Source organism: Helianthus annuus, chromosome 9, assembly GCF_002127325.2.
Source record: "Helianthus annuus cultivar XRQ/B chromosome 9, HanXRQr2.0-SUNRISE, whole genome shotgun sequence".
In the NCBI taxonomy this organism is placed as follows: Eukaryota; Viridiplantae; Streptophyta; class Magnoliopsida; order Asterales; family Asteraceae; genus Helianthus; species Helianthus annuus.
Window position 1 is genome coordinate 6,565,272 of NC_035441.2, and position 10,668 is coordinate 6,575,939.

General features: G+C 34.6%; 1 long non-coding RNA gene across 1 annotated transcript; it reads right to left on the reverse strand.

The window, feature by feature from the left end:
• Positions 1-5,209: 5,209 nt before the first annotated feature.
• On the reverse strand, positions 5,210-7,380 carry LOC118481929. The gene is made up of 4 exons (XR_004866359.1): positions 7,270-7,380; positions 6,620-6,699; positions 6,021-6,099; positions 5,210-5,615 (listed from the first exon to the last, which is right to left on the reverse strand). It is a non-coding gene; the product is annotated as an uncharacterized LOC118481929 (long non-coding RNA).
• Between the last annotated feature and the right edge of the window lie 3,288 nt (positions 7,381-10,668).

Sequence of the window (10,668 nt, forward strand, 5' to 3'; positions counted from 1 at the left end):
TAATGTCCTTGTACAAACATTCAATTAGTACGTGGTATACACAAGAAAACTTGATTTATACAAGAATACTTTATTTAAACAAGATACATACCATGTTTTCATACATGGTATGCAAAACGCATGAACTCGCTCAACTTTATGTTGATGTTTTCCAAAATTACATGTATTTCAGGTGACAGGATGGATCTTGGGCGCAAGCGTCGTAACAAGAAGTAGATTACAAGCTTAGATGTCATCCACTTTTGTTGAATTGTAACCTAGACGAAGGTTGTGTTTTAAAACTTAAATTCCAAGTGTTTGTAATACTCAAGATTTTCCGAATGGATGAACATCGTTTTAAATCATGTAATTGTTTATTATGATTGAATGCAATGATAACAAGCTATTCACACATCATACGCTTCCGTAAAAGACAGGGTGTGACATCAAATGCTTTAATATTTATAAACTTGATAAACATCACAAATTTTGATCAGACCACCCGTAATGGGCGTGGTTTTTTCAGAAAAAGCCACCAAAAACGCCAAATATCGCCCCACCACCGCCCCCTGGGCGTGATTGGTCAGTTTTTTTTTGTTTTCATGTGATTTAAATCACGCCTTGCCCCCCCTCATTTGTTTGTCCAATCATCCTCCATCTTCCAATTCTTTATCCAATAAGATTTTTTGATGCTTTTTGTTTTATTTAATTGTATTACATCTCATTTAATATAATGCCCCACATCCCCACTACACCCCTTTTGTAAAAACGCCCAATAATGCCCCATTGCTGACTGGGCTGCCACATGGCGTAAAACGCCCTAGGGTGGGGCATTATTCACCCCAACGACTACGCATGGTCTCATACAAAAAACAAAATTTTGTTCGGATATCAGAAAAGTGTCTTAAAATATCTTTTTATAATTGTTAAATATTCGTTATTAACTATTTGATATTTTATATACTTAACCCGTGTAATACACGGGGTTATAACCTTGTAATCAATATAAACAATTTGCCTCCTCCCATGGACTACTATTTCCCACAAACCTCTTAACAGAATGGGAAAGCCGAACAAATGATTATACGTCTCAGTGAAGTAATGCTTTGCCTTTTAACTCATGCCTTCATACCACCACCCACCTATTGGGTTGAGGTCCCATATACATCTGTATATCTCTACAATATCCTCGCTACCGTGAAACCGAACACCCCTCTCCATCCTCTACCTCAAACACCCCACCTATGACCACTTGCAACTATTCAGGTGCTAATGCAACCCAAACCAATTTGCTACTCGTCCACATAAATTAGCTATAAGATCCACACCTTGTGTTTCTTAGACAACATTGCCCTGGCTACCATGCAACATTGCAAACCAAGTGCTACTTCATGTGGCAGAGATTTAAAACTGAATAGTAAAGTAGGGGATCTTATACCTGATGGAATTCTTTATCGAAGTTTAACGGGGGCATTACAATATTTAATGTTTACACAACCTGATATAGCATATGTTCTACAACAGGTCTGTTTGTTTATGCACGTGCCACATGAACCCCACTTTTAGTATCTAAAACACATCTTACGTTACTTAAACGGTACGATTTCACATGGCCTTGTCATTTCACCCTCCCGGTCACACAAACTCACGGCTTATTCTGGCGTTGAACGGGGGATGCTCTGATTGTGGACGATCTACCTTGGGTCTCACTGGAAGCAACCTCTCTAGTCCTATGGGGTAGAGGTAAGGCTGTCTACATCTTACCCTTCTCAGACCCTACCTTAGCTTTGCTATTGGTGGGATTTACTGAGTATGATGATGATGATGACGATGATGATGATGATGATCATCATCATCATCAAAGTGTCAAAACACCGTATCATGTTCAAGTGACGATGCTGAATACTGGGTTGTTACTAGCACCACAATGGAACTCGCGTGGATTCGTAACTTACTTCTTGAGCTTCATGTTCCTACGCGCGATACGCGTATTTTTGTAGCAATGTTTCTTCTGTCTACCTACAAGGTAATCTGGTACAACACCAACGTACCACACATGTAAAGATAGACATACATGTTGTTCGTGACAAGTTACAAATCGGTTCCATAAGGGTTCTCAATATTACAGCTGACTACCGATATATCAGTATGCAAATACTTCACAAAAGGCCTTCTTAGAGTATTTTTTCAACGATTCAAGAGCATTCTTCGCATTCAATCCTGCACTAAGGCTGACAGGCATATTAGTCAATATATTTATATATTTGTTTTAATGTACCAATGTATATATGCTTATTTTTTTTTTGTAAATAGTTTTCTTGTATAGCTCTAAGTTGGTTAGGGTTGATCATTATATAGTTTGTACATTGTTTTTTTTAAAGATCAATGAAAATCATTCGAATTATACAAAGGGGTAGTTATAATTTGGATATGATAATGTCTAATGGATAGTTTTGCCTTTACTAGAGGTATACCCGTTTGGACTTGCTACCTCATGAACACAAGTTATTGCCATCGCCTGTTGCTTTGGTTCTTGATTGTAGTATCCACAATATATATTGCCCAAGAATAAGCAACCTTATGCTGCTTTGATCCATATTAGAAATCACGTAGCCTGTACTACGTTGATAATTATATGCAACACATGATCAACCAAAAATGTGATCGACCCATGAAAGCGTCTAAATCACCATCAATAATGAACATTCATTCTCCTAGTTTGTATATTGAGTCAATAAGCCAGCACCATAAATGACCAATTTCTGATTCTCTTTTACAAACTTCTTTAAAGCTTGTCCAATCATACTTGATTATTCAATCCCAACACACTTAATGACTAAATCTTTCTCCAACAACTTGGATTTTTATGTATGCAACATATATATCATTGGTTCCTACTATAAGACTTTCTTGTTCTCAAAGATTAAGAGTAGGTGTAAAATGGTATGATAATCAAGACACTACAAAAGACACAAAGAAATAGCAACAAAAATGGTGACAAAACTTTATTGATTTACCTAAACCAAAAAATACCTCCAATACCCTAGATCTCACAAAATATGAGATCTGTAACAATACAGAAAGAAAGATGATCAACTGATGATAATCAGTTGATCTATACAAACCAGAACAACAAGATCTCACACGAGATCTAACAGATCACACTTGATCTGTTACAAACAATACAAACACTAAGCGTACAAACCCTAATCGCCTGGATGAGAGAGACCACTGAAAACTTCTAGAGAAATAACACTGTATCAAGCTTTTATATACAAGATATAAAGATACTTTCAACAAGGCCCTCCATGATTCTCTTATTGCACTTTTAACTTCAGAATATACAACTTGTACCCCTGCACTTCTAAACCTGTACACTTAGAACCCCAGTTTAGTCATAACAACTTTGAAATGTGTAACAAACAACAGAAACTTGTAACATGTAGCAACATGAATTACCATATTGCCATTACTTAATTTAACATGCCCCTATAATTCATGTGGCAAACATGTTGTAAAGACCTAGACTTTCACAAAGTGTTTGATGTTGACTTGCATTCAAACCCTTTGTAAATATATCTACAATTTGCATTTCTGTACTAACTTTATCAGGTTCAATAATCCCAGTAGCAATTTTCTCTCATAAAATGTAAGTCTAACTCAAAATGTTTTGTTCTCTCATGAAATACAAGATTTTGAGAGATAGAAATTGCAGACTGATGTGCACAAAATGTAACATATAAATTACATCAAATGAGGCATAAAACTAACCCTTTTTAGTACTAATGTTGGAAAAAGTGTGTTTTGTCTTCCTTTTAAATTTACAGGATCAAATGAGCTTTAACGAACAAAAGGAACAAATATACAGCCAAAACCAACATAAATACAAAGAAAAGGAATAAACGTGACTTGCCCGACCCCTTGATAGTATCCCCAAAGCAAAAACAAGACAACAGAAGACTGACAACGGGCCGTGCCCAGCCGAGCACAGGGGCGTGGTCAGGCACCTGCAGAAAAGACAAACCTGTAAAAGCTTCTACGCCCACCACGGGGGCGTGCCCAGCTTAACACGGGGCGTGGTCAACGCAAAGATACGCAAAATCTTGATAGTACAAATACGATGCTGACCACGGGGTCGTGCCCACTGGACACGAAGCTGTGTGGGACCCTCTACTGACACTTGCATTTAATGAAGGAAGAGAAAAGGCTGTCCACGGGGCATGCTGATGACCTGTCATTGGGGTCATGCAAAAACCTAATTAAACTAAGTAGATAGCGTAAGTAGGGTATCGTATCCACGGGGAATATGTGGTTAGTGTTTAGCTAAATTATTTAATTAACTACTACTAATCTAGAATTGGGGGTTTTGATTTATTTGAAAGAAGCTAAAAAAACTAACTACAAGAAAAGATATCAGATTTATAAAACGTAACTTCCTCCAAACTTCAGGTTCCAGGTTTCATAAAACTCAATTAATTGGCCATCATATAAACATGATGTTGGAAAGTTGGTTAATTTAATTTGGTAATCAAAAATAGGTCTTTGTCATCAGATCTTTTATAATTTGATTAACCCTATTTACTAGTGTGAGTCAACCTACTCTATGTCACTCAACAAGTTACCAGGTCTTGTCATCAACCGAACAAGTTGTAAAGCAAGAACTCAAAAACACATGCAAATAATTCAAAAAAAAAAAAAAAAACCAACACATCAATGTATTCATACAACGTTGTCAAGGTCAAAAATATATCCAAACCTGAGTATAAACTGAATAAAGTAAAAACCTAATTGAACCGTCCGCCTGGAGGAAGCCACGAGAGAGCCTAGCCGCTCATGGTTGTCTTCACAGCATCGGTTGTCATCCCGAACCGATTAAACATCCAAGATTGACTTGAAGGATGAAAATAATAATAATGAATTTATCCCTCTTTCGTAATTTGCGGCTGCGACTTCTTCTAATGAATGAATATTGTATAACATCTTAAAAAGGAAAGTCGGTGGCTTTTGCCACCGACAATCTCTCGATTTTTGTCTTATATATACATTTACTAGGTTATATGCCCGTGTGATACACGGGTTGAACAATTTAGTATTGATAAGGTATACAAAAAATAAAGATAAAACTATAAAGAATCAAATTGCGTATTACATAAATTTTCAAATAATTAAAAATAACTATAAAAAGATACAAAAAAAAAAAACAAATATTAACTGACTTAATATGCTGAGATGTTTTTTTAATCAAGCTCATTAGGAACTTGCAAAGAAAATAATAAAAATATACAAAATAGATTACTTATGGGTCAATTCAACCTACCTAACTGACCATGAAATGTCTCTTGTAATAGCTCCATCCACAATGTTTATTCTTGGGTATACAATGAAGGGAGAAGAATGATTGATTGACTGACTGGTATGTAATCAATCTAAACTATGTCCTTTGAATGCTAGAAATACCTGAAACTTTGTTGCTATAGAGACAAAGTTCTAGCCTCGATGAATACCTGCCACTCCTACTTGTTTATCTGGCCGAACGTTGAAATCCTCCTTCAAGAAATGCATTTTAGTGCATTACATTTAAAACTTGAAGATGATGCATCACTTGTCCTTCTCGGTAAATTCCCATTATCTAATGCCTTCTATCATAAGTCACTAATTAATAAAGAAAGCATGTGCACATGCCACATGTGACATGATATGTTTATAGTGATGATAATAGCTACTATAAAAACTTTATACAAAAAATCAAACACGCTTTTTATTTATTAATAACAAAAGTTCCATCAAACTCACCTTGTGATTCATGATTTAGCTCATCAACGAAAAGCTTTATAGCATTAAAACTCAACAACCAGTGACATAAGTTCTAATTTTTTCTATTTAGAGAACATGTTAAACAGGTTGAAGGTTTCCCAAAGTTTATAACAATCATTAATGCATTAGTTATTTATAAAAAAAATACCATATATACCAGGTATAAAAAAAATAAAAAAAAATATGGACAAAGTGTCAAAAATCGTGAATTTAAAAAGACTTCACACCTCTTAGTGACTTTGGATATCATGAAAGATAAATGCTTCCCTCTATTGCAACCAACACCACACCTTGCTGCTTCAGTTCCTAAATATATAATCATATAATATTAGCTATATATTCCAACAAAAAGAATAAATTGAGAAACATGAGGGAAAGTTACACACCAAAAGGACCTCAATGTAATATTTTATACTGTTAAATGCAATGTTTTAAAATTCGGTCTTTATAGCGTACTAGATTAGGCTCAGAAACGGTTTAACTGGGTCTATCGGACAGTTCAACCAGGTGTACCATACGGTGTAACCGGTTCTACTGGATGATTCGACACGTTAAGCTACGGTTTCTTCATGCTCTTGCAATGTCCACACTAAGTTTTGCTGCCAAAATCAATTTAAACTTCTTGATTCCTAATCAGACTCCAGCAACATAAGTATTTTGCATCTAATTACTCTACATTAGGTTTGAAGTTAGTAGTTAATGTAATGAATATCTTAAAAAAACATGTTCTGATCTAACATTAGTTGAATTATGTGTATAAGTTGTAAGTGCATTGCAACAAACCATGAAATCATACTCATCACAATCAGTGTGTCTGAACCAATACCTCTGACCTGAATCTCATGATCCATATTATCATCATATATATCTTCCATTTCATCATCTTCTTGATAGTGTGACTTGATTCTGCGTGATAAATAAATTCATCATGTATCTGCGTATTGAAATTTTAATAAATGATTACAATGGCATGATATTAACAACTTTAATCCAATTGAATCAATACAAATTCAATCGATGTTAGCAAAATCAACCAATATGACCCTCTTAACCACATAATTATGGATTCCATTCTGACTTCAAATAGAGATAAATTACAAAATAAACCTAATTTGTTGATTAATTCATATATCACATGTCATAACAGATTAGCACCACAGATTGCACGATGATGACGAAGAAGATCATCAAGATGAACAACGGGCCTTAGCCAATTTGGATGAAAAAAATTTGGACTCAGTTTGGATAATCAAAACGTTCAGATACTTACCTTGTTTGAATTAGGGTTTCAAGTTTGAGAAAAGGGCTATAAACAACCGGCGATTGAGTTGTAGAAGAAAGACGTGTCAAGTCTTTCAGAAGCAAGGAAAGTTAAAACACACCGAAAATACACTTCTCCTTCCAACTTACATCTTCAGTTTTGTATCTGATATAAAACAAATCAAAGAAAGCACGAACTGAAAAAGAAAAACTTACGAAGAACGTGTAGATTAATCCCGCACACGAATCGTTAACCCAGTTGATCGAATTCTTAGCAGCAGGAGTAATTGGAACGTCGACTTTAGGGTTTGGAAATAGTTTGTAATTAACAAACTGGGTTAACTCCAAATAGAAAAATGGGTAGGATAATCCACAAGTGACCCAAATGATGATCCGCAAGTATGGGCGGAAAAAAAAAACTCTAGATGCTCTCAGCATCTGACACGTGTCCCACAAATAGTTTTATTTATTATATATAGAAGATAGAAGATACTGCCATCAGTTCGTATTGGGCCCAGTTGCGGAAATCAGGTGCTATTTGTTACTTTGATGGGCTTGCAGTCCAGACAACCAAAAATCCAAGTAAATAACTTTCAAATATCATGTTGGGGATTTTTTGATTATAAGAGTAAATATAATCAAATAGTTTTTGGTATGGTTAAATAATTCGCAAATCGTAATAACCCTTTTTCACACAATACTTTGAGTAAAATACATTTTGGCCCCCTTGCTTTTAGTTTTTTTTTAAATTGCTTTTTGAGTCCATTTTGACATTTCCTCTTTTCACCCATACTTTAAGTAAAATACATTTTGTCCTCTTGCTTTTAGTTATGTTAAATTGAGTTTTGAGTCTCTTTCCTTTCCAAGTTAAACTTCAATTTTTTACCCATACTTTGAGTAAAATACATTTTGGCCCTTTGCTTTTAGTTTTGTTAAATTGTATTTTGAGTCCATTTCCTTTCCAAGTTAAACTTCATTTACATTCAATATTAGACCATTGAGGTTTAATCTCAAAATTTTATAATGTTTCAACTTTATCGTTGTACCATATATCAATACATTTTTAGCTTATTGCTTTCTTTAATTATTTTCATTCACTAAATTTCTTTTTTAAAAAACTAAACGTTTTGATTCAGCCATACATTGAGTTGAACTGAATACGTCAAGACATACGCTTTCATATGGTTTGCGCATTACAAAGCGCTTGGACTAATCTGTTTGCAATGTGCCCACGACGCATCGTCCGCGGGTTGTATTATGAATATTAATGTGTCGGTATAAATTCGAGTTGGTATACGTTTCGATGTAAACTTTTTTGGGGAACAAGTCAGGTCAAATATATTTTGTTTTTTGATTGTTTTATATACATTTCCAATTTTACGTTTCGACCCTACCGCAACACTGTCACACCCTGATATTTCCACGTATTACCGGTGGGCCCGGTGGGGAGTATCGTGACGTAGTTGATATCATCATAGTCAAACAACACAAATTTAAATGCACAGCGGAAGTAAAATATAGATTTATTTCAACTTAATAGATTGTAATATTAAGTATCACAAAGTAGTTGAAACAGATCCACAGGCGGATAATAAAGAGGAAACTTTGTTCAACAGACTTAATGCATCCAAGCTTGCGAGACTCTTATTGATGCTAAGGAGAGGCCAGCCTATTACGAGTAGTACATGCACTTAGCCTTTTTGGGAAAATACGTCAGTTTGCACTGGTAAATACAATTTAACTTACTCATTTTGAAAATGTTTAAAATTCGATTTGAATGCACGTGGCACAAAAGATTTTTATAACTCGGGATAGTTATTTGTATATAATCTTGTAAAAGAATTACATGTTTATTATGCGTTCAGTTGCCCGGTTCATGCCAGGTTAAAGATTAATAGACACACCACATGGTATAGTCCCGCGGCGAGTTATTCTCGTAACCGGCGGTTATACCTTATTAATTATAAATGCACTGACGGGTGTACGCCTACACCCGTGTGCTAAGGTCGTGGCCATTCTATGAATGATGCCAAGGATATCCGGGACATGGTCATTAAACCCGCAAAGGCGTTAAGCAAACAAAATCAAATTTTTAAATGGGTCATCTTGATAATATTTAACCACCAAACGATTAAAGTCAAATGCCCGACCAAGCGGTATTTTATATATCGTACCCCAAGCCCGTATAAGGGAAAATAAGTTAAAAGTATTTACCTTTGCAAGTAATAATCACAATAAGCAAGTGCACGTAGCTTTTACCGGGTCTCCTATTCTGGAACGAAGGTTTATAATAACCTATTAGATTCCTAACGGGTCTTTAATTTAGCCTAAGCTTAGACCGGTTAGTTTTAAAGATAGATACGGTTCAAACGCATGATTAAGCGAAGACCGGAATAGAATGTGATTTAGACCCGAAAAGTTTGGAGACTTGTATAATGTGGGTAAACTAAACACATTCTGGATTTTGAGACAAAAATGATAAGGTTTGACCCGTTTTGGTCAATTTATGCAAACTAGTTACATAAACCGAACCGAACGCAAATAATGCGTAACGGGTAACCATAAGAGTCATATACAGGTTTCCTAAGTTAATTTGACTTACATATTTTGTGATATCGGTAAGATATCTTCTATTATGCCCAAAATGATTTTAAACTCAAACTATGCCCCGTAAGGGCATTTTGGTCATTTAAAAGGTTATAAAAGAGTTTAAATAGTAATCTGAGTTACCGGGTCTAATTTAATCAGTAATTATACTTAATTTAATAATTTATAACAGTAGGGTATCATATATATGTGAAATTTATTGATTATAACCATACTATGCACCGTAGGGGCATTTTGGTAATTTCACATAAGCCTAAAAGGTCAAAACTGGAAATCTGAGTTCAAAACTTTTGCTTACTGTTAAAATATAAAAATTTACTGAAAATATCAGTAGGCATCAAACCTTATATGTTTAAAATAGTTTTAATACATATTATGCGTTAAAAACGCTTAAAAAGGCGATGTGGAGTCATTTCCGGGTTTTTAAAGGAAAGCTGATATTTTTATTATTCCAGAAGGCTTAAAAAAATTTATTTATCATATTAGATCAGTAGAAAAAGGTTTGGTATCAAAAGGATTTGTAAAACTTATTTTATAGCCCAAAAGGGCAAAACCGACAATAATCGAATTAAGCTTAGAACCCTAAAAATAAATAAAAATCTTCAAAAATCCCATAATATTATTTTATATCAGTAGGTAAAAAGTTTGATATCAAAAATTGGGTTTAGATATGCTATATGCTAATTATGCCATTTAATTACTAAAAAACTTCTTATTTACGCTAATGAGCATAACTCCTAATCTAGACCTCAAACTGATGTCAAATTTTAGGGACAAGTTTATAAATCAGTAACTAAGGTGTCCACTCTTTTATATTTTTAAAAATCACATTTTAAGGTCATATGGGCATAATAGTTAACACTTAAGCAATTAACGGAAACATGCAAGTGAACCGGATAACTAATGAATCAAGTTGTATAATCACAGAGGGTTATACCAACATGAAACCTAGTCCTAATTAAGCTCTAAAGCATTTCTAAACTATGCTTAAACGGGTCAGAACTAAAA